This window comes from Ovis aries, chromosome Y, assembly GCF_016772045.2.
Source record: "Ovis aries strain OAR_USU_Benz2616 breed Rambouillet chromosome Y, ARS-UI_Ramb_v3.0, whole genome shotgun sequence".
Taxonomy (NCBI): Eukaryota; Metazoa; Chordata; class Mammalia; order Artiodactyla; family Bovidae; genus Ovis; species Ovis aries.
The window spans coordinates 24,547,278-24,572,618 of NC_082741.1; the positions used below are offsets into that span (position 1 = coordinate 24,547,278).

General features: G+C 44.8%; 1 pseudogene; it reads right to left on the reverse strand.

Annotated features, from left to right (window-relative positions):
- Nucleotides 1-15,674: 15,674 nt before the first annotated feature.
- Nucleotides 15,675-16,277, reverse strand: LOC132659046 (testis-specific Y-encoded protein 1-like; annotated as a pseudogene).
- Nucleotides 16,278-25,341: the final 9,064 nt, after the last annotated feature.

Sequence of the window (25,341 nt, forward strand, 5' to 3'; positions counted from 1 at the left end):
TGGAACTGCCTAGGGCAGGTGAGCTGCCAGCAGTTCTGTCTCCTCCCTCAATGGGGACCGGTAAGGACTGGAGCGTGGTTCAGCCAAAGCAGTGCCTGAAGGCTAAAGGGAGGGTTTCTCGGGTCCCCACTCGCACGAGGCCTTGCTCGGCGGGGCGGCCGGTGAGGGCGGTGAGAGCTTGCGGCAGGATCCACAGGCTTCAGGCTCCTTTCGCCCTCTCCCCTCTCTAGTCTGGGCGGGCTCTGCTCTCCAGCAGCTTTCCTGCCCAGGGGCGGGACAAGCCAGCTCGCGGAAAGGGCCTCTTAGGCCCCTGGCCCCTGGCACCACCCCCAGCTCTCCTGTGGAACCTAATGTATTTAAACACAGACGCACAAATCTTCACGGCCCAACCCGGTTCTGTACCCAGGCACAGTCAGGCAGGAGCAGAAAAAAACAAAAACAAAAACCAAAAAAAACATCTATCTAGCAGCCTCTTCACTGCCCTGGTGCTTTAGTCGTTTTCCTGTTTCCTCTGCCTCTCCTCAGAGTCCAGGGCTGCCCCGTCCCTGGGGGCCCCGAGATTCAGGCCTTTGGTTCGGGAAGTTGGCAGATGAGGTATTTGTTTGTTTGTTACTGAGAGAAGGGAGGTGGGAGGAAGAAGCTCAGGGGAAAGGAGTTCAATCACTTGGTCTGGTTGAGTGTGAGACGCCTGGTCAGCATCCGTAGGGTAGGACCAGGTAGGGCCTGGGGGGATAGAATGTTCCCAGAACAGGGGACTCACCCTGGCCGTTTCCTCTGCTTGTCCCCAGGATGTGACCGTTTGCTGCCTGGGAGGTCTCAAGCGCTCAGGAGTTCAGTGGGCCCCTGAGGTAAGGTGACAGACATCTTTACAACAGGGACAAAGGTGTGGCTTTCTTACTTTGCGTTTTTCTCCTTTCATTCGTCGGCTGACACGTTGCTGTTGAGAGAGAGTATTCCTGATTGGGGATTACCTGACCCTGATTGCGGGTGCTGACTTCAGGGCCATCATGGTTTCAGGTTTGCAGCTTTCTGAGTGGCAAGCTTAAAAACAGGCATGGTGACTTGCTTTCGACTGCCTTCTTGAAAGAAAAAAAGTAAGAACACCATGGGTCTTAAGCTGTGTAGAGCTGACTCCTACCACTTGGTGAGGCTAAAATGGGGCAATGCACATATCCTAAGGTTTTAGCTGGCAAAGCAAAGCAATGCAGGTGTGGGGGTTCCCTGGTGGCCTGCTGATTAGGATTCTGGGCTTTCACTACAGTGGTCTGGATTCAATCTCTGGTCAGGGTACTGGGACCCCACAAGCCAAACAGCATGGCCAAATGAATGAATGAATCCAGTGGTACATTCAGAGAAAATATCCTGTGATTTAACATGTTGACGTGAGATTGCTTTCTCATTTCTGTACCCTTAAGGGCTTTTCTTCATTAAGTAAGTCAGCTCCACTGGATGGGGGTGAGGCACCATCTGAGTTCATTTCATGCGAGTAAACAAGATCATAGGAAGCTCTATGCCCAGCCACTTGTGCTTACAGCTGTGTTGTATACTTATCTTGCTGGTACAGCTTTGACTTCACAGCATGTTTTGTTTTGGTCACAACATGTGGCTTCATAGGACATTAGTTCCCCAGCCAGGGATCGAACACAGGATCCTGGCAGTGAGAGGGCTGAGTCCTAACCAAACCACTGGGCTGCTAGGCAACTCCTGTGTTTCGGTGCTTTGGATTGGGTGAGTGTGTGTGTGTGTGTGTGTGTGTGTGTGTTTTGATTTTTGCTATATTTATAGGAGAACTGTTCTGTGTGTAAGTATGATGTGAATGGTATTAAAACTTGAAATGTTTGTGTTGTACCTATGATCTCAAAATGGAATAGTTTGAAAGAACATACCACTTGTTATCTCTTGACTTAGGATCTCCCCTGAGGTAGTTAGTAGTCAAGCTTTTGTCTGGCTTGGCAACCTCTGAAGACTTAGCTTGTTGAATCTAAGCTCTCTGACTTGTCTGTACTCTTGAAGCCTCAGTTCCTCCTTCTGTGGGCCTCTCCAAGGGGCTTCTCTTGTGGAGGCTGCTGTCTTTTCTCAGAATGAGTGATTCAGGAAAGCGCTTGCACCCATGATAAAGTGCAGAGTCTTTTTTGAGATGTTACACATCTGCACTTGTGTATTTGCTTAGTCTCTCAGGTCTACCCTGTGATAGATTGAGAGAGAACTACACAGGGGTGGGAATATTAGGAGATTGAATTCACTTGAAGGCTGGTTACCATACCCATTAATCCACTATGCCAGCCTTTTTTTTATATGATCTCAGCTCTGTCAATGTGAGCAAATTATTTGGCTTGTGTACCCTTCTTGTGTGCTGCTACTGCTGCTAAGCCACTTCAGTCGTGTCCGACTCTGCAGTCTCATGGACAGCCACACACAAGGCTCTCCCTTATCTGGGATTCTCCAGGCAAGAACGCTGGAGTGGGTTGCCATTTCCTTCTCCAGTGCATGAGAGTGAAGTCGCTCAGTCGTGTCCGACCCTTCGAAACCACATGGACTGCGGCCTACCAGGTTCCTCCGTCTGTGGGATATTCCAGGCAAGAGTACTGGTTTGGGTTTCCATTGCCTTCTCCAGCTTGTGTGCTCTCTGGCCTGATGTACTCAATTTTGATCTACTCAGTTCTAGACCTACTCATTTCTTGAAGTTCTAGCAAGTCTCCTCTTTGCCCTGGATTAAGGTTTCTTTTCTCTGGATGGTTCCCATCAGCAAACTGACTGACTATAATGTGACCTGTCGTTACAAATCCATCTTTTGGTGACACATCCTGCTTCTGCTGCTTTTGTTTCATATTTGCTTGTTACAGACCTCTGCAGAGTTGTTCCTAGACTTTGTTATCTCGAGTTCTCTCATTTTCCTATAAAGCCACTCTTGTCAAGGCCACAGGTGAATTTCAAATATTCAAATGTCTGCCTGCAAGGTAGGAGACCTGGCATGAATTCCTGGGTGGGGAAGATCGCCTTGAGAAGGAAATGGTAATCCACTCCAGCACTCTTGCCTGGAAAACCCATGAACGGAGGAGCCTGGTAGGCTACAGTCCATGGGATTGCAAAGAGTTGGAAATGTCTATTCAAATTCTTTTCCTGGTTGTTAAATGCTTTTCTGTTTTTAATTGTTGTAGAAAACATCTAAGTTAAATTTTTACCATTTTAACCATTTTTGCATGCTAAGTATTTTGCACACTTTCATCAGCCTTTTGGAGAAAGAAATGGCAACCCACTGCAAATCTGATGGAGAAGGGAACGTGGTGAACTTTAGTCCATGGGGATGCAACGTTGGGCACAACTGAGTGACTAAGACATATACACACACATAGTCACAGTGTTGATTTGTTGTTGTTGTCATTGTTTTAGCTGTGTTGTGCAGCTTGAATGACAGTTCCCTGGTTGAGGATCATACCCAGGCCCCTGATAGGACACTGTGGAGTCCTAACCTCTGAACTACCAGGGAATTCCTTATCACATTGTGATGATGCAGATCTCTACACCTTTACAGCTTGCAAAATCGAAACTCTGTACCCATCACTTGTCCCATTAAACAAACTGCAACTCCTCTTTTCTTGCCCGTTGACCTAGACCATGGACTCCATCATTCTTTTTTGTTTCCTTTCTATTGCTTGACTGTGTTAGCTATTTCATGCAAGTAGAAATTTACAGTATTTGTCTTTTTGTACGACTGGCTTATTGCATTTGGCTTGATGTCTGAAATGATCATGCATGCTGTAGCATGTGACAGAATTTTCTCTATATGGCTAAATAATATTTCATTGTGTGTATATATCACATTTGATGGACATTTCGATGCTTCCACCTCTTAGTTGTAGTGCTTCGTGCTGCTGTGAGCACGGCTCTGCAGATATCCCAAGACCCCATGTTAACTTCTTTTGAATTTATATCCTGAGGTGGAATTGCTGAATCATGTGTCAGCTCTAGTTCTTTAATTTTTCGAGGAGCCTTTAAACTGTTTTCGGTAGCAGTTGCACCATTTTAAAATCTATCCGTAACACACAAGGACCCAGTTTCTGTACGTGCTTGCCAACAGTTGCCCTTTCCTTTCCTTCATATGTAAACACACACATATGCACACACAATTTCTTTCATACCCTTTTCCATGATTGTTTATCTCAAATTATGAATATAGTTCCTTGTGCTATACAGTACGCTCTTGTTTGTCTATTGTATATATTATGCTTTGCATCTGCTAATCACCAGCTCCCAATCTGTGCCTGCCGTACCTTTCCCTCTTGGGAATCACATAGTCTGCTCTCTATGTCTGTGAGTCTGTTTCTCTTTCACAGATCAGTTTATTTGTGGCATATTTTAGAGTCCATATAAGTGATACCATACGATATTTGTCTTTCTCTCTCTTTTTTTTAATTTTTATTTTTACTATGTTTTATTTTACAACACTGTGTTGGTTTTGCCATACATTGACATGAATCCGCCACAGGTGTACATGAGTTCCCAATCCTCACCCCCCTCCCACCGCCCACCCCATATCATCTCTCTGGATCATCCCTGTGCACCAGCGCCAAGCATCCTGTATCCTGCATCGAACATAGACTGGCGACTATCTTACATGATAGTGTACATATTTCAGTGCCATTCTCCCGTATTATCCCATCCTCTCCCGCTCCCTCAGAGTCCAAAAATCTGTTCTATACATCTGTGTCTCTTCTGCTGTCTCTCATACAGGGTTATCATTACCATCTTTCTAAATTCCATATATATGTGTTAGTATACTGTGTTGGTGTTTTTTCTCTGGCTCACTTCACTGTGTATAATCGGCTCCAGTTTCATCCATCTCATTAGAATTGATTCCTATAAAGTCTGCAAGCAATAATGCTGGAGAGGGTGTGGAGAAAAGGGAACCCTCTTACACTGTTGGTGGGAATGCAATCTAGTACAGCCACTATGGAGAACACTGTTTATAATAGCCAGGACATGGAACAACCTAGATGTCCATCAACAGATAAATGGATCAGAAAGCTGCGGTACATATACCCAGTGGAGTATTACTCAGCCATTCAAAAGAATATATTGTCTTTCTCTTTCTGACTTCCTAAGTATTCTTTTGAATGCTAGTGTAGATTCAAGTATTTACTTAACAACACTTGTTGCTACTGTATAAAATGTGGTTGACTTTTAAAATATTTGTCTTCTATTCTGCAAGCTTTATATTAATTCTAATACTTGTGTTTCTTCAACATTTTCTATACTAAATTATCTTATGTCTAATATACTTTGACTTCTTCCTTTCCATTCTGAAGGCTGTTTTTTGTTTTTTATTGTTTTTTGTTTTTTCGTTGTTTTTTTTTTTTTTTGAAACTACAGCAACAATTCTCTTTTGTTACCTGATTGCTCTGGTTATAGAACTGCCAGTATAATGTTGAGCCAAAGTGTGTAATAGACTTCCTTGTGTTGTTCCCAGTCTTAGAGGGAAAGCTTTCAGTTTTTCATTCTTTAGTATGATGTTAGCTGTGGGTCATTTTACAGGTGCCCTTTGATTGAGAAAGTTCTCTTCTGTTCTTAATTATTAAGTGTTCTTTTAACCCCGGTTATGAAAAGGTGCTAGATTCAGGGAAATGCCTTTTCTTCAGGCAGATGTGTTATTTGTTTTATTGTTTTAAAATGGCATAATGTTGATTGACTTTCCTATAATGAACCAACTTTGCATACCTCCCTAAATTGCATGTGATCATAGTGTACAGTCTTTTTTATATGCTGTTGGATTTTGTTTGCCAGTATTTTGTTGAGGACTCTTTCACCTGTATCCATAAGGGATATCAGGTGTGTGTGTGTTTGTGTGGTGTGTGTGTGTGTGTGTGTGTGTTTGTGTGCGATGTCTCTGTCTGATATTGGTATGAGAGAAAGACTGGCGTCATTTTGCCTGCTATGTGGGGAAGAGACGTGTGGCATAAAGATGAAGCATTGTTGGATTGAAGTTTAGCCAGGATTAGAGGGAGAAATTTAGGATATATCTGTGTGGAATTGGGGTGAGATTATCAGAGAGCTCATTCTCAGTTTCCTAGGCCTGAATTAAGTGCTTGACATTGAATTATGCTGTTTGTTAACTAGGAATATATAGATTATACTTTGAATTTGCTACCTATTTTGTTTGTTAACATTTTTGAATTTAGAATTTATGGATCAGTTGTAATGTGCATTTAAGATCCATTTTCTTCCATTTTTACTACAAAACAAGATGCCATTGAATAGCTGATGCCTTTTTAAAAAGCTGTTAACCTTAAGTCTAAGAAATAAGCATGTTTGTCTTTAAGATACAGAAACACATTTAAAAGTTACAAATTTGCCCAAGAAGAGGCAACTGGTGTGTGGTTAAGTTAGAATTCCAACTTAATCTCCTATGACTCCAAAGTCCATGCTTCGAAACGCTGTAGAACAATGCTTTTGTAAAAATACTCTCCTTTACATTTGATTTCACGTAATGATCAGTGTGGTGTTTTGTTTTTTTTTTCCCCATCTTTATTTTTTTAAGTAGAAGAGGTTAAAGTGAACATGCGACAAAGCAATGATTCTAGAGCCATGGAGACTTGTAGTCGTAGTTTTTTCAGCTGTCATTGAGTCTGGTCGACACTCAGTGTCTTTGTCTGTAAGATAAGGGTGTGTATAAGTACTCTAGAGTTTTGGAGATAATCAAATAGCCCATTTTTCTGTACTTAACTAATCTGTAGTATGTTTATACTTAGGTGGCAGTTTGTATAAAGGAAGCACTGGGACTTGTGACCGCACCCTGTAAGAATAAGAAAGTATTAAAAATATGGAACTCCCACGTATGTTACGTGAAGAAGAACAAGAGCCAGAAGTACGGAAAAGGGAGGGAGAGACGAAACAAGTAGATGATGATGATGATGATGAAGTGATCTTGGTTGGAGTGGAACATGGAAATGAAGATGCTGACGTGATCTTTGTTGGGATGAGCTCAGCTTCAAAACCAGTCGTTTCAAACATACTGAACAGAGATACCCCAGGTTCTTATTCAAGGAGAAAAAGGTGTGGTCACTTCAGGAGAGGTAACGCTCACAGATTACAGCCTGTTAGTCATGTGACTCCTACATCAGAAGCAAAGACTGTCTTGCCAGTGTCTGACTCTGACTCAAGATCAACAGGTAGTCCTATTATTATTGAACCTCCGTCTCAAGCTGATTATAAAAATCTTTCACCACAAATAGTGCCTGATGGCTTTTCGAAGGAGTTATGTTCTTCTTTGATTACCTTCACAAGTTCATTGTAGCATCCAGTAGAAACAGCAGTTTCTGTAGGAGATATGAATAAAAGTCCTCATGTATCAAAGCGAGTTTCCCCTTGTGAAACAAATCGCAGAAATCCCAGAAGGCCTAAACTCAGTGATGGCATTGTAGGGGAACATTCTTTAGGTTTCTCCCCGTCACGTTTTTTTCATACAGAGACCACTCAGCAAAGCACACCAGACCGTGTCCATACCTCACTAAGCCATGTTCAGAATGGAGAACCTTGTCCAACACCTTTTCCAAAGGACAGTGTTCATTGCAAGCCTGTAAGACCTTTAGGGGAAAGTGGACGGACAAAAACTGATTTTCCAAGTTTGGCAAGTCCAAACAAAATTGGTGATCCCACAGAAGGAAATCTGATTGTGTTACTTCGTGACTTCTACTATGGCGAGCATGGAGGAGTTGGGCCGCCAGAAGCGAAGACCCACACGGCGTTTAAATGCCTCAGCTGCTTGAAAGTTCTAAAAAATGTCAAGTTTATGAATCACATGAAGCACCATTTGGAACTTGAGAGGCAGAGAGGTGACAGCTGGAAAACCCACACCACCTGCCAGCACTGCCTCCGCCAGTTTCCTACTCCTTTCCAGCTGCAGTGTCACATTGAAAGTGTCCACACGGCCCAGGATCCCTCCACAGTCTGTCACATCTGTGAGTTGTCCTTTGCGACAGATCAGGTTCTCTTAGAGCACATGAAAGACAATCATAAGCCTGGTGAAATGCCCTACGTATGCCAGGTTTGCAGTTACAGATCATCATTTTTTGCAGATGTGGATGCACATTTCAGAGCATACCATGGTAACACCAAGAATTTACTTTGCCCGTTTTGTCTCAAAATTTTTCAAACTGCAACAGCATACAGACGTCATCATCGAGGGCACTGGGAAAAGAGTTTTCACCAGTGTTCCAAATGTCGGCTACAGTTTTTAACTTCCAAAGAGGAGAGGGAGCACAAGACCCAGTGTCATCAAATGTTTAAGAAGCCTAAGCAGCTAGAAGGATTGTCTCCTGAAACAAAAATTGTTATTCAGGTATCACTGGAACCCCTTCAGCCAGGATTGGTGGAAGTTGCATCCATTACTGTGAACACATCTGATTTTGAATCATCACCCCCCAAATCTAAAAGGAGGAGGTCAAAAAAAGAAAAATAATAGTTAATTCTGCCTTCAGTAAGTCTGAAGCAAGTATTTCAGTCAAAGTTAAAAACCCCATTAAAAACAAAAAGATCAACTTATAGCATTATTCAATAATATCAAATATAGGGAAACCGATGGGTAATTTATGTGATTTTGTTTTAAATAGAGGAAGTACAGTTTTGTTTGATCTTCATATTGAGCTGCTATTTAAAAATCTATGATCTGTTTTTCGTGTAATTGTCTTAACATGTAAAAAGGATGTGTGCATGTGTGTGTGAGAGAGAGAAAATGAGAGAAGTGGAGAAAGGAAAAGTAAGAACCTATTTTGGTATTTGATGTTACTTGTAAGTTCGAAAGCTCTACTATACATATAATCTGTAGAGTGTTTTAGCAACGTAATTTTGAAGTGTTTTCATGCCTTGAAGATCTCAGTATCAGCTATATAGCCAGATTTGAATGTCACTCTCTGAAGTGCCTCTTGGGCTGATCTAAGATAACCTGGCTCTGAAAGCGTGCAGTGGAGGTTGATGGAGAAGCTACGATGTGAGTTTGGACCAGACACGGGATTTAATCAGTGAAGAGCTGTGCCTTCGTGTCCCAGCTGAGGAAGAGGCATACATTCACTGCAGGCACAGAGCCAAGGGAGAAGGAACACTGTCTCATAGTGCTTTCACCTAGCCCAGGGACATCTCAAGGAAGCCAGCCGGTAAAATGCCTGTGTTTGGTGAGAGACCCTGGCAAGCATGAAGCAGGCGCTGTGTAGCACTGACTGCAGTTGGAGAAGCAGAGATAGTTAATGAGACCTGGTGCCTGTGGACCTCCTGTTGAGTGATCAAAAGGGGAATTTGATTCATTCTGTCCCCTTTCCCATTTGGCTGGCCTGTAGTCACAGTGAGGTCGGCATATCTGTGTCAGACACAGTAGCAAAGCAAGTTACAATTCCCAAAGGAAAAAGAGCCTTGACGTCCACTTTGATTTGCGCTGGACCCATAGTTGTAGCTGAAAAGGATCAAACAGAGGAAATCTGTTCAGCTTTTGAATTGGGCTAAATTGAGTTCTCTTACCCTTAAGCTACAGTGGAGTTGTCCAAGAATCGTAAATATAGTGGATAAAAATAGTCCAGGGTGATTAAAGCCTTTTTGGAACTCTTGCTTCCATTTTCCAGTTACATGTGTCTTACCCGAGTTGACCATGTGAAGATTTCGGTTCTGTATCTTATCTTGCCTTGCACACAAATGTAGTACAGTTAACAGCTAATTCTTTGCATGTGTAATTTCCCATTGTATCAAACTAATTGAGTTTCCGTCTTTCTTGACACAGTCTGATGTGCAAGAATTGTCTCATGTATTTCAGTAATTATCAGGTCATAGAGTTATCCTTCCTCTAATCTATCCAACCAACTAATCTGTGATTATACTTGTGGAAACCTTCTTTCTTGCAGTCTCCAAGGGCTCTTTCACAGACCTGTGGGGTACCCACTAAGTATCGGTTCCTGAACATCAGCACACTTGGCTGCCTCTGTAGGTTCTTGGAGTTGAGTCTCCTCCTGGAGTTGAATGTCACTCCTTCTCCACTTCTGGCACGGATACCTAGCAATCTCTGTGCACCATTCCAGGAAGCTGGGATCCTATCTGTAGACCTATGCCAGGAGCAATCTCTCCGTTTCCTCTTCCTTTCTCCTCCTCTTTGTCTCTCGCCACTCTCCCCAGGCCTCAGTTTCTTTAAGTCCTCTAAGCTTTCACAAAATGCTGGAAAGAGATCATCACCAAGCGGTTAGCATCCTTCTCAGAACTGAAGAGGAAGGACTACAGATGATGAAGCTGTAGTGAATCTGTTGTCTCCATTTTAGGTAATTTCGTGAGTGTAAATTAAAATTCAAATAAATTGTGTTTATTTACTCAGAGCCTTATTGATTTATTTGCACTTTGAATTCTATACTAGGCCTTTCTCGTTAGTTTATTTGGGCCAAAGCACTTTGCTAAGTGTCAGCTGAAACCACTTTTAGTTGTGTAAAGAGTGTGTGTGTGTTCTGGTCTCAGGTGAAAACTCTCTGTATAAATAAATATGCAGACTATTGCATTTGTATCTCCTTTCTTCGATTTCTATAGTAAAAAATACGAAATGTTTTAGTTACGTGCTTTTATTGTTGCTTAGTATTATCAACACTGTTGCTGTTAGTTGCTGTGAAGTATGCTCCTAAGGACTACAAGTTGTATTTATTGCCAAATTAAAAGGTTCCCGCAATATGGTTCCTGACTGCTTCCTCTCTTCCATACTCTGTCTTCTACTCTACTTTTTTCCCCACTAATGTACTCTTTTTGACAACACTGGCCTTGGTTTTCCCCCATCAAATTCCATTTCTTCCCGATCCCAAGACTGCAAGTGCTGTTCTTCTGGAAATGCTCTTCCCGCAGGCCTGCATGGCTTGCTACCTCCCTTGTTTGAGCTTCAGCAATGCTGTTCAAATAACACAATCAAATCTCCAACCCCCTCTCTTTCCTCCTCCTCCTTAAAGGCACTTGAAGTCTCTATCCTCTTCTTCCCTCTCCAGCCTAAATTTCCTAACTTTTCACAAAAAAAGAAAAAGAAAAAAGGAAAAAAGAAGAGATAATAACATCAGGGCTTTGCTTCTTAGAATTAACTTGAGTCAGTTTCTGTGCCTGCAAATCAAAGATAGTTAATAGTGAGTTGAATTCTTTCAGGAGCTTCCTCTGTTTTTCTTTTGATACCTCTATATTTTGTTCACACAATGACACTTTGTTTTCTTTACAAATATATTGAAGATGTGTCAAGATTACTATTTTGTTACTGCCCTTTGTGAATTCCCTTGTCTGCCTTGCTTGTTCTTTCAGGGAAAATTTATTATTTTATTAATGTCATCTTAAAAGACTGGAAACTTCCCAAATCAGCAAGTTTTGTCCCCTGTTTTAATAATCTTTATCTTAAACATTAAAAAAAAAATTCCCTTCATGTTTTACTACAGGCAGCAAGAAGAAACCAGGAGGCACTTTTGGCTGTTTGGATGGAAATCCTCTTAGATAACTCAATTACGTACAGTTTGTCCTCCCAGCTCATTAGGTGCATTTTCTACTTTTCATAAAACTGCAGATGTAGTGAACTTTCATCTTCACACTCCCCAGGCTCTTTCCTCCTGCCTCTCCTTTCTGCCAAGCATCCTAGGTGCACGACTGTGATTCCACTTAGAACGTGTTTGCTCAGTGAGCAAACAGGGAGCGATTCCCTGGCTTCAGTGCTTCTGCTGGCCAGAGACTCTGTACCGTTCCCTAAGAACTTCATGGTTTCACTGTCCAACTTCTATCACCTGGCTAGGTCAGTTGCAGTAGTTCATACTCACAAGTGAACTGGCAGGGATTACTACACGCACATGTGCAGATACATACATGTGTACACAGTAACATCGCTGAGGGGAAACCTGTCCATATGCAGAAGTAAAGCTTTCCTTTCCAGGAACTTGAATTTTGGTAGGCACTCAAATTTCTGCACGCACATGTGCACAAACATGCACGTGTACTCAGTAACATCCCTGAGAGGAAACTTGTCCATATGCAGAAGTTCAACCTTTCTTTGCCAGGAATATTAGTTTTGGTAAGCACTCAAATTTCTATGTGCACATGTGCACAAATATATGCATGCACACAGTAAGATCGCTGAGAGGAAACTTGTCCATATTCCGAAGTACAAGTTTTCTTTTCCAGGAACATGAATGTTGGTAAGCATCCACATTTCTGTCCTTGTTTTTTCACTTGCTCATCGATTATGTCATGTTACACTTCTAACTCTGTGCCTTATCCTCAAAGGTTCCAAAATCTTGGCATTTGCTATTGATAGGGACTGGCCTGCAGAGCAGCAGGCAGCGTTGGAAGTTCTTGCCATGAACAGCTGTATAACGTGTGCCTGCCTTCTGCATTCTCCCATCACCTTGGACAGCTTCACAGTACCAGTCACGTTGGCCTGATCCATTGCCTGTGCATTCCTTCAGGGGACCAGAAAACAAGGACCTCCGAGCTCAGCTGACTTGAAGATCTGCTTTCTCGGTGTGCACCTGTCTAGGTCATTCCGTGTCAATGTTGTGCCCCTCTTGCTAGCCTACCACCCGTTACAGCCCCCAGCATTCTGAATGAGGCCCCCTGTTCTTCCTATCTGTGGAGCGTTCTGTGTGCACCATCTACCTGTGCCCCGATGTGCTCTCTCCATGTGGCAGGAAAAGGCCAGAAACGCCTGAGCCTCCAAAAGCCCCCGGAGACTGTGACAGGCCTGGTTCTGATCCAAGGTTGTGAAGAAGGTACATATGGATACAGGGTCTCTTCCGATACCAAGAATGGAACCGGAGGCCATCAAAGTAATGTGGCATCCCTACACGTCTTCCTTTCTGTTTAACACTACCCATGCACATGGGAGTCCCCCAACAGATGATGCCCTGGGGAACCTGCAGGTTCTGGGCCCAGAGCTAATGCCTCCGTTGGACAGAAAGCAGCGTTACTATCTCAAATGGACCAAGAGGGCTTGAACCACCCATGCCTCAGTGATTTGCTAAATGCCAAGGCTCTCTTTCAGTTGCTCTCATTAGGCCCAGGTAGGACTCCCTACAGTAACGCATCCCTGCTTCCCTACACAGCACCGGTGCCAAGGAAGCCAGTGCGCGGTTGGGCCCAGGGATATCCAAGACGGTCACCTGGAAGGCAGCATCCCTCTGTGTCACCTGGGTGCAGATCCCCTACAACACAATCAGAGATTCTGCTCCAGCAAGACTACCAGAATCCTCCTTCATGTGCAGACGTGCACCTTTGACACTCAGGCCCCCATAGCCAGGGGCAAGACCCCAAAGAAAAGGAGGAATTCATATCATAACTTTCAGCACAGACCATGGGGTATCTTTGGCAGGACCGCTACTGCCTAGAGTCTGGACCCTGAAAACCAGCAGGCCCTGAACTGCCCCAGGGGCTTCTCTGTCTCCACTCCCCTGAGGTCCCTTAGGACATGCAGTTTACCCACCGCCCTTGTCTTTTCTCTGTTCCCTCCCTCACAGGCATATCCCGGATAGGGTCACACAGGGAAACCCACTTGCACATTCCTCGCCTTTGGGCACTGCCAGGGAGGCAGGCTGGAAGTGCCTGGAGGCATGCCTTGCTTACAGACCATGTCTCTCCTAGGATGCCTGTGGTTTGGCAGATACAGCATACTTTAGCGCATCTCATGTTTTGTGTCATATCGTGCCAGTGTGTGCCACCCTCAGGGAGGGCGTGTGCTGGCTGCTGGGCTGATTCGGGGCAGCACTGGCCCAGGACCTTCCCAGTTCTCCTTTTCTCATGTGTGTGGAACAATCTCCAGTGCAGCAGGCAATCTATGACTCTTTCTCCTTCAGCTCTCTGCCCATCTCGGCAGGACCTTAGCCTCACCATCCCAGATCTTGCCATAGCCACGTCCCTCATTTCCAGGGGCCAGCCCATGGCCCCACACACGGAGGGCTCCACAGGCAGTGGTTTCAAAGCCCCACCCCATGTGATTTGCTCTGTGTGAATCCTTAGACCATGAAACCCTCTTCCTGATCCAAGCACACACAACAACACGGTAGAACTGATGAGTGTGTTTTGTATCCGGTCTAATTGCAGATATCTGGAGCCACAGTCTGGAGTTATCACTGGCCATCCTTTCCTTGTTCCCATCCTGGGCAGGGTCAATGCAGAGATAAGGTGACAAACTACCTTCAGCCTGGTCGCCTCATGACTCCTCTTCTGGTTGCTCAGCATCTCCTCTCCTGCCACCTTCATCTCTACCTCTGCCCTGGGCCGGACACACACACACACACACACACACACACACACACACACACACACACAATCACAGCCAGCATAAATAAGCACACGTGTGTATACACCACATGCTCAGCACGGGGACACAGATGCAAACAACGAGCGTAGGTGTTTCAGGAGGTGAAGACGACCGAGGCCAGCAATGTCGGAGATGGCGACAGTAGGCACCATGTCCTGCCCTTGGGGCTCCCTGTTCACCTTCTCCACGAACTCTTCCATATGTTCCCAAGGCAGCCTGAAGCCGCTTCCAGCGCAGCATGTTTGGTGGTTGTGAGACACTGAGTGGTGAATGTGGAAATTCACAGAAGATCCCAAAGTCAGCACACAGGTGCACTGGGACCCCGGAGAGGACAGCTTTTCAATGATAGGCCTTCCCTGGGTAAGGGGCGGGAGTGAAGTGCCCAGGCAATCTCAAACTCAGTGAGCAGCAGGAGGCCAGGGGATGAAAGGACCCACAAAGGATGATTCTGACAAAGATACTTAATACACACTGCCTCTAGTAGTATCACCTGGACTCTGGTGCTGATTTGATGGAGACTTGCTTCACTCATGGACACACCAAGTCCCCAAATAAACAGTCTCAGGAGGTCACCTGCTACAAGCTCGACCCAAACCCAGGCTCCACAGCCAGCTTGCATGAGTCTGAGCATCCCCATTTGGGAAAGGACAGTGTCCCTGTAGTATCACACGAGTGTCCCTTCAGGGCCCACCTTCAGACCCCATCTCCACACATGTTTCTGTCAGTTACTCTCATGGAAGAACCTTCCTGCCCAGGGTACTACTTCAGGCGATCATCCCACACATCTTGGCCGACAATCCGCTGGCAATCCGAGCAAGGTGAGCCAGCAGCCAAGAATCCCAAAGTGAATTGCTAACTGTGTTCAGGCCCAAAGCAACCACACCTCAGCAATCCTGTTCGACTCTGAGCAGTTGTGACCTGACAACCAGCCGAGAAAGTTAAGGCTCCTGGTGTCCACGCTGCGGCTGGATGCTCCCCATTCAAAATCCCAGAACCAGTGGACAGGAGTGGAACAACGTGCCCTATGCCCTACAGAGAGACGGGAGATGGGTGTGGATCCCACAGGTCGACACTCCACAACCTTGCACACCCACACTCACCACCCCAGGAACCACGTTTCACAAGTGATGTCAAGGTAATTCTACTTAGTGGTCACTGTGTCCAAGAAGTAGGGGGGTCCTGAAAGGAAAATATCAACTTGCAGTGGGACGATGGATGGCTCCGCAACAGCACCTGTCAGGATAGGGAGCAGCGAAAAGGTTCCTGCGCCGCCTCCTCTTCCTGAGCAGCAGACTTCAAAGAGCAGCAGAAAGGATACAGCTATGGCCCAGAAGCAAGGGATGCCCCAGGTGATGGCGATCCTCCAAGCCACGTCAGGCTTCCTCCTCTGATGGTTCTTGCACATGAACTGGAAGTAGGCCCTGCAGTTCTTCTTATGCTCAGAGCTCAGTTCCACCAGCAGGGCAGCCAGTGCCTGCAGCGCATCTTGCCCTGGAAGCTCAGTAGTGCTCCCGGGCCTTCCCTGGCCCTGCTCCTCCACCGTCTTCTCAGCTCCTGGAAAAACCCCTATTGCTGCTCCTCATCTGCCACAACCTCCACCTCCTCCATGACGTCTTCTGCAAGCAGCTGGAACCACCACCCAATCCCCACCACGTCTCCGTCCACCAGGGGCTCACCGTCGTCCACCGCCTCCACCCTGCATAGCGTGGCTCCTTTGCCTGGCATGACAACTTGTGGCTGTAAGGTCCCAGCCTCAAAAAGCCTGAGGATGGCAGGCCACCAACCCCAGCGCCCTGAAACCGGAGCTCACAACTAGGAAGGTCTGGGGTCCCAGGATGCTCCTGCATTCCTCTGACGGCCTTTCACACGCCTCTTGGCCCTGGTCGTGACCCCAGGCTGGGGCAGATGCCAAGGGATGGGACATAATAGCACAACAAGTGGTGTGTAAATGCGGCTCAGGTTTCAGTAATCCTGTGGGACCCACTAGCTCTTTGGGGGCGGGGAGTGAGGGGGATGGTAGGGAAGCGGGGGCTGGTGTGTGTCCGGTGGCCTGAGGCTGAAGAAAGGGGTGGCAGACAGCATGGGACAGGGTGAACAGGCCCTGGGGAAATCAGCCGAATAGGCGGATCCCTAGGCCGTGAGCCACGGATAGGCTGCTGGCCCAAATCTAGTCCAATGGCTGAGAGAGTGGTGGGTGGCACCCTTCTGGACACGCCCCTCAAACGTAGGAAGTCTTCCACAGTTCCTGGGCTACAGCGCACCCACATGGCATATACCGCTCCAGGGAGTAATGGGTTTTGCATCTGCTGATACTCCAGGCGCTGTCATTGTCCGGACTCTGGAAATCCCAACGACGGGTTCCTGCTTCACAGTCTGAACAGCTTACTCCTGAGTCCCTCAGGACCCTCAATAACTGAGAAATTTCCCTGAGGATTCAAAGGATAAACAGGGACTCCACGTGCCTGGATACTTTTTCTCCATGGGACACAGAACCTGTTGTCCAGATGCTAGGGGAGAAGGGAAAATCCACACTGTTGGCTACAGTTGATCTCCACTGTTCAGGGACACCAGAGCCTTAGGGTACAGAGCTGGCTCTGTGTCTCTTCATCTCTGCTTCTGGCATAGCACTGTTTTGGGCAACCCTTCCATGTGTGTACCAAGGGCTGGTGTCTGTTTGTCTCCATCTCTCTAAGTGGTGCTCTTGCTGTCTGTCACTCTCTGCACACCAGTGCTCATACGAGAAGTTTATATGAGAAGGCAAGCCCTGCTCCTCCTTAGTGAGTTGCACCCATGGGAGATCAGACTTTGTTAGTCCACACATTCGGAGAGTGCTTTCTCAAACTTGAAAGTCCACAGTGTGCGGTCACTGCTGAACTGCAGAAGGTGCGGTGTGACCCTCCCTCCGTCGCTGGACAGACGTGAATAGTGCAAAGGCCTCAGGTAGCTTGGCCACACTTTGCACAGATGGAGAAATGGGGCATGGCCTGGGGCCTGAGGGCACTCCCTGAACATTATTTGAATACCTGCCAGGGAGATGGTAAGGACAGCTCCCCATTAAGTTCCATGACACACTGGTGCCAGAAACATGCATGGCTGCCAGTTTACCCTATCGAGGCCCTTTCAAAGCGGTTCTGTTCTCCATGTGAGAACACATTCAAGCCTGCCCGGTCACCCAAGCCTGTGGGGCTGGGAGCAGCAAGAGGATCAAGATAAGCCATCCAGCCTATAGTCCTGAGAGCCAATATATGTGTTCTGCAAAGAGTACAAAGAGTGATGATTCAGACTGGAAGACTGCAGGTAGCAGGTGCTTATGCTGAAGTTCTGGTCCATCACTGAAACCACACAAAATAGGCAAGGGTTGCTCATGCTCATGGTAAGGTCAGGGAAAGTATGCCTGGCACTTGGGAAGGATGGAAAGGCCCTTGTATCAGGGTGTTCAAAGGGCTGTGGGGTCACCCACCGTGGCTTCTGTGTCTGGGATTGCAACCTGTTCTGTGTCTCAGATCTTCTGCACTCTCACTGGTCACCCCCAGGCACTTTATTCCTGCCTCTCCTTTCTGCCAGGAATCCTTGCTGGACCACTGTGATTCCACTCAGAACTTGCTCACTCAGTGAGATAACGGGGATCAGTAAGTATGTCTACATATGTTCTGTGGGTTTGTGTATGTGTGTGTGCGCGCACACACACGTGTGTGTGACTCCCACATCTCAGTTATTTTCGGAATCATTCACCTTTACAACAATAACTGTCAGCTAAGGTGGCTCTGATGTACTGTCTCTGGTCATTTCTGACTTAGAGGCTAATCCTCCTCAGATGCAGGCCTGAAGGAGACACACAGAGTCATGGCTGCGACCCTTACAGGTGTGGCCCTGCCCGGACTCTACTCAGCTGTGCCTTTGGAGCCTGCCAATTGCCCAGTACCACACTTCCTTCAGGGTCCACCATTCTGCCCCCTCGCCTCCACCCCTCCTCCTGCTCCTGCCTCTGCACCTCCGCCTCCTCCTGAGCACTGGACCACAACGAGTAGCAGAAAGGATACCACGTTGGCCCAGAAGCCAGGGATGCCCTGGATGTTGGCACTCTTCTGAGCCAAGCCACGCTTCCTCCTCTCATGACTCTTGCACATAAACCAAACGTAGGCCCTGCAGGTTTTCTCAGGCTTAGAGCTAAGTTCCACTTACAAGGTCGCCAGTGCCAGCATCTCATCTAGTGCCGGGAGCTCACTCGGGACTCCAGGCCTTTCCTGGCACTGCTCCTCCAATGTCTTCTCCTCCAGCTCCAGGGAGGACCCCTGTTTCTGTTATTCATCTGGCACAACCTCCACATCCTCAGTGATGTCCTCTGCAAGCAGCTGGAAACCCCGTCTGATCCCTGCCACGACTCCGTCCACCTGGGCCTCGCTGTCCTCTCCTGCCTCCACTCTGAAGAGGGTGGCATCTTCGCCTGGTGTGGCCACTGGTGGCTGCAACGTCCCAGCCATGCACAGCATCACCAGGACAGGCTGTTGCTGGCCAGATGCTAGGGGAGTAGGGAAAAACCCCACCGTTTGCCACGTTGATCTCCATTGTTCAGGGACACCAAATGGGAAAGGGGACGGAATGAATCAAATTCCCCTTTTGATCACTCAACAGGAGGTCCTAGTCACCAGGTCTCATACATGTTCCTGAAAAAGAAAGCTTGTACTTCAGCATATAGACAAGTTTCCTCTCAGCGATGTTACTGTGTACACGCATATATTTGTGTACATGTGGACGTAGAAATTTTAGTGCTTACCAAAATTCAAGGTCCTGGGAAAGAAAGCTTGTACTTCTGCATATGGACAGGTTTCCTCTCAGCGATGTAACTGTATTCACCCATCTATTTGTGCACATGTGTGTGTAGAAATTTGAGTGCTTACCAAAATTCATGTTCCTTGAAAAGAAAGCTTGTACTTCCGCATATGGAGAAGCTTCCTCTCAGGGATGTTACTGTGTACACGAGTGTGTTTCTGCACATATGCGTGCAGAAATTTTAGTGCTTACCAAAACTCAAGTTCCTGGAAAAGAAAGCTTGTACTTCTGCATATGGACAGGTTTCCCCTCAGCGATCTTACTGTGTACACGCATCTATTTGTGCACATGTGCACATAGAAATTTGAGTGCTTACCACAATTAATGTTCCTGGAAAAGAAAGCTTGCACTTCTGCATATGGACAAGTTTTCTCTCAGGGATGTTACTGAGTACACGTGCATGTTTGTACACATGTGCGTGCAGAAATTTGAGTGCCTACCAAAATTCAAGTTCCTGGAAAAGAAAGCTGTACTTCTGCATATGGACAGGTTTCCCCTCAGCGATGTTACCGTGTACACATGTATGTTTCTGTACATGTGCGTGTAGAAATCCCTGCCAGTTCGCTTGTGTGTATGAGCTACTGCAACTGACCTAGCCAGGTGATAGAAGTTGGACAGCGAAACCATGAAGTTCTTAGGGAACGGTACAGAGTCTCTGGCCAGCAGAAGCACTGAAGCCAGGGAATCGCTTCCCGTTTGCTCACTGAGCAAACACGTTCTAGGCGGAATCACAGTCGTGCACCTAGGATGCTTGGCAGAAAGGAGAGGCCGGAGGAGAGAGCCTGGGGAGTGTGAAGATGAAAGTCCACTACATCTGCAGTTTACGAAAAGTAGAAAATGTACCTAATGAGCTGGGAGGACAACTGTACTTAATTAATTGAGTTATCTAAGAGGATTTCCATCCAAACAGCCAAAAGTGCTTCCTGGTTTCTTCTTGCTGCCTGTAGTAAAACATGAAGGGATATATATATATATATATATATATTTAATGTTTAACATAAAGATTATTAAAACAGGGGACAACATTTGCTGATTTGGGAATTTTCCAGTCTTTTAAGATGATGGAAGATGATAAATTAATGACTCTCAAGCAAGATCATATCCAGGGCATTGAGATTAGGTGGTCTAAATATAACATTTTACACCACCGATAGGCCAGTTCTTCTTCATATTATTTTTTCTAAACAAAGGTGTTCTAAAGATGAGTATGACTGTAAAATTCTTTGTTAAGCCTCAGAAAGCTGGAAGGGGATGCCTCATGGCATTATTTAGTCAGGCCAATACCCTCCAAAGAGTTTAGGGGTGTCACTCAGAGATCCTTTCAGTCACACAATAAGACTTCTACCAAGGTTCAGGGTGTTATCCCTCAGCTATCTCAGCAGAAAACCAAGACAGAGTAAGCCTTATTATGAAGACATGTGTGATTGTCGCTTTGGAGTGGGGTGCTTTGCCTTGAACACCAGTAAGAGTAACAGGAGACACACCAAGGTTTTAAGATAACATATTTAAGTTCAGCTCGGTCTGAAAGGACCAGCAATAGTACAAAATAGGAGCTCTGGACTTCTACCTTCTACAAGCAGGAAGCAGGCTAGGGACACTGTTTCATGTAACCATATACTAGCCACCTTTCATGCAATGGCATCATGTCAGCGGGTAGAAAGAAAAAATCAGAGACTGAAGCCTAGGAAGTGTCCAGGCCTTAAATACTAATCAAAGGACTGCCCGCAAGAACCCATGGGATTTCAGAACTGCTACTATTGACTCCCTTTTCCCTCCCCTTTCTGGAACAGGAGTGTCTATGAAGGTTATCTATGCCTGAACCACCACTGTATGTTGGCTGTGAAAGGGAGCAGATTAACTCATCTCTTTTGTTCACACATCCTCAGGTCTAGAGGAACTACACTTCTATAATTTGAACTGATGTGTTGCAGACTTGAGAGGCTCTTGGACTGCAAGGAGATCAAACCAGTCAATCCTAAAGTAAATCTCTCCTGCATATTCATTCGAAGGACTGATGCTGAAGCTGAAGCTCCAATACTTGGGCTATGTGATGGGAATAACCGTCTCATTGGAAAAGACCGTGATGCGGAAAAAGATGAAGGTAGGAGAAGGGGACAGCAGAGGATGGGATTGTTGGATAGCATCATCGACTCAATGGACTTGAGTTTGAGCAAGCTCCTGGAGTTGATGGACAGGGAAGCCTGCAGCGCTGCAGCCCATGGGGTCGCCAAGAATACGACACAACTGAGCAACAGAACACGAGATACTGTACACGTGGACCCTGATCCATAGCTGGACCTGACTTAGATGACAAGGTCCTGAACTTCAAGTTAATGCTGTAACAGATAAATTGTTTAAAAGCATTGGCAGGAAAAGGCATTTTGGACATACACGTATGTGAACAATTTCTGGCCATGTGTGTACCACGTGGTTTTAAATTATGTCCACGGTTCCTTCCTCCGCCCCTTCACATGTGTGGTGGGCTTAGTGGCTCACTTCTCATGTTAGAATACTGTAGAAACGAACAATGAAGTGTCTGAGACTAGGTCATAAAAGGCACTGCAGCCTCCTTGATCATCCTCTTGGATCACTCACTCTAGAAGCCAGCTTAGTCATATCTCGAGAACACTCAGGTAGCCCTTTAGAGAGGCCCATGTGAAAGAACCGAGGCTTTCTCCCAACAGCCAGCAAGCAAACTGGTTCCAACAGCTATGTGAGTAAGCCATCTTGGAAGGAAATCCACCAGCGCATGTCAAGGCTTCAGAGGATGGCAATCTCATGAGACACTGAGCCACAACACTCAGCTGAATTACTCCTGGATTCCCAACTTTCAGCAGCAGTATGAAATAATATTGTTTTAAGCTGCTAGTTTTGGCTAACTGCTTATGCAGCACTAGTTCATTAATGCACTGCCAACTTTGGGCAATGTCTTTATTCAGGGCTGCCTGTCCATCTAGTCCAATCTAATCCAGAATCTGCTACTTCAGTTCAGAAAACATAGCCCACCCTTGATCTGACCACCCTCAGTATCCGATCAAATATCATTTCACTCACCGGAATATCTTATCAGCCTTGCCTAGCCTCAGCAATGATCCTCTCAGTTGAGCCAGAGTCCACCCTCACGCTTATAGTCCTCATTTTAATAAGTTTCCATCCACTGACACCCATTCTGTTATTGTTGTCCATTGCTTTTCAGTCTCCCATCTCTGTCTGCAATCCCATGGGCCCACCCTGTTCCTCAGCTATAAATCCCAGCTGCACCCCTCCTGGAGTCACACATAAGCTCAATCTCTCTCCCATGTTATAATACGCCACTGTAGTACTCTTACCTTGAATAAAGTTTTTCTTGCCACCTTTCGTAAGTGTTATGAAAACTTTTTGAACATTCCCAAGTTCTGTTAGTAAGGATTACTCTCAAAGGAATCTAGTTTTATATCTTTATTCTTTATACTATATTCATTTGGGGGAACAAATTTCTAGAATTAAAACATTTCATGTTTTTACCATACAAACAGAAAATATCTTTGAAAATACATTTACATATCTTAAAATATGTAGTAATCTGAAAAGGATGTGTATATAGACATGTCACTGTATATACACACATACCCTCAGAGCTCCAAGGAAAACTTAATTCTCAGTAAACAATAAATGAATACATTCAGCCTGAAAATAGTGAACTCTTTGGATTCAACTTGCCAAAAATCTTAGACAATGAAATTTTAATTAAAAAACATGGATACATAAAAATAATTGGGATTCAGACAAAATTGCTAAATAAAGATAGGTCAACCCCTAAACCATCTCTGGAAAAAAAAAAAAAAAAGAAATCCTCAGTATCATGTAATAACCTATCATGGAAAAGAACCTACAAAAGAATAGATACATATCTGCATAACTAAATCACTCTGATATACATCTGAAATACAACATTGTAAATCTAATATATTTACAGGAAAAAAAAAAATTGTGAAGAAACTTCTAAAATACAAAGTTATAAAGAAAAAAAATCCTAAAGAATGTAGGAAGTATCTATGAATTGAAACAAAAATAGAAAACAAAAATAAAGCTTGTTGGGTTAAGACGACAAGAGCTGCTTCTTGGAAAAAGAAAATCAGAAACATTGATACAACTGTGGCAAATCTAATAAGGGGACAGGGAGGTTAATTCCAATACTAGAAATGAGGAACGAAATGGGATTCTGAGAGGATAACATTCAACTCTGAGTGGAATTCCTTTTGTTTCAGGAAAGGTCCAGTCAAGCAACAACCTGGGGAAAGAAAGGGAAGGAAAGAAAGAGGAAGAGAGACAAGGGAAGAAAGCAAGAAAAAGAAAGGAGAGGAGAAGGAAGGAACAGTAAATGTCTCAACAAATGTTGTAAACTATCCAATAAAACAATTCTCTTCAAGATCTAAAAGCAGAAATGGAAATTTATTAAGCCAGATACTCATTGCTTTTGATGGTACTCAGAACAAGAAGCGCACTTACACATCACTGTTTAGAACTGGCCAACACAATACGATTATTTAAAAAAAATAAAAATATGCCATGTTATTTGTAAAAAGACAGCAGAAATAATTTTTAAAACATTATTTCTACAAATACTAATTTTACTTACAATGTTTTGGCAACATTAATCAAATAATAAATTTTACCTGAAAGAACAAGCAAGGCAGACAAGGAAATTCACAAAGGGCAGTAACAAAATAATAATCTTGACACATCTTCAATAATTTGTAAAGAAAACAGTGTCATTGTGTGAACAAAATATAGAGGTATCAAAAGAAAAACAGAGGAAGCTCCTGAAAGAACTCAACTCACTATAAACTATCTTTGATTTGCAGGCACAGAAACTGACTCAAGTTAATTCTAAGAAGCAAAGCCCTGATGTTATTATCTCTTCTTTTTTCTTTTCTTTTTTTTTTTTTTCTTTTCTTGTGAAAATTTAGGAAATTTAGGCTGGAGAGGGGAGAAGAGGATAGCGACTTCAAGTGCCTTTAAGGAGGAGGAGGAAAGAGATGGGGTTGGAGATTTGATTGTGTTATTTGAACAGCATTGGTGAAGCTCAAACAAGGGAGCCATGCAGGCCTACGGGAAGAGTATTTCCAGAAGAACAGCACTTGCAGTCTGGATCGGGAAGAAATGGAATTTGATGGAGGAAAACCAAGGCCAGTGTTGTCAAAAAGAGTACATTAGTGGGGAAAATAGTACAGTAGAAGACAGAGAATGGAAGAGAGGAAGCAGTCAGGGACCGTATTGTGGGAAACTTTTAATTTGGCAATAAATACAACTTGTACTCCTTAGGAGCATACTTCACAGCAACTAACAGCAACAGTGTTGATAATACTAAGCAACAGTAAAAACACGTAACTAAAACATTTCATATTTTTTTACTACAGAAATCGAAGAAAGCAGATACAAATGCAATAATCTGCATATTTATTTCTACAGAGAGTTTTCACCTGAGACCAGAACACACACACACACTTCACACAACTAAAAGTGGTTTCAGCTGACACTTAGCAAAGAGCTTTGGCCCAAGTAAACTAACCAGAAAGGCCTAGTAAAATATTCAAAGTGCAAATAAATCAATCAAGCTTTGAATAAATAAACACAATTTATTTGAATTTGAATTTATACTCATGAAATTACCTAAAATGGAGACAACAGATTCACTACAGCTTCATCTTCTGTAGTCCTTCCTCTTCAGTTCTGAGAAGGATGCTAACCACTTGGTGATGATCTCTTTCCAGCATTTTGTGAAAGCTTAGAGGACTTAAAGAAATTGAGGACTGGGGAGAGTGGGGAGAGACAAAGAGGAGGAGAAAGGAGAGGAAACGGAGAGATTGCTCCTGGCATAGGTCTACAGACAGGATCCCAGCTTCCTGGAATGGTGCACAGAGATTGCTAGGTATCCGTGCCAGAAGTGGAGAAGGGGTGACATTCAACTGCAGGAGGAGACTCAACTCCAAGAACCTAGAGAGGCAGCCAAGTGCGCTGATGTTCAGGCACCAATACTTAGAGGGTACCTCACAGGTCTGTGAAAGAGCCCTTGGAGACCACAAGAAAGAAGGTTTCCACAAGTATAATCACAGATTAGATGGTTGGATAGATTAGAGGAAGGATAACTCTATGATCTGATAATTACTGAAATACATGAGACAATTCTTGCACATCAGACTGTGTCAAGAAAGACGGAAACTCAATTAGTTTGATACAAT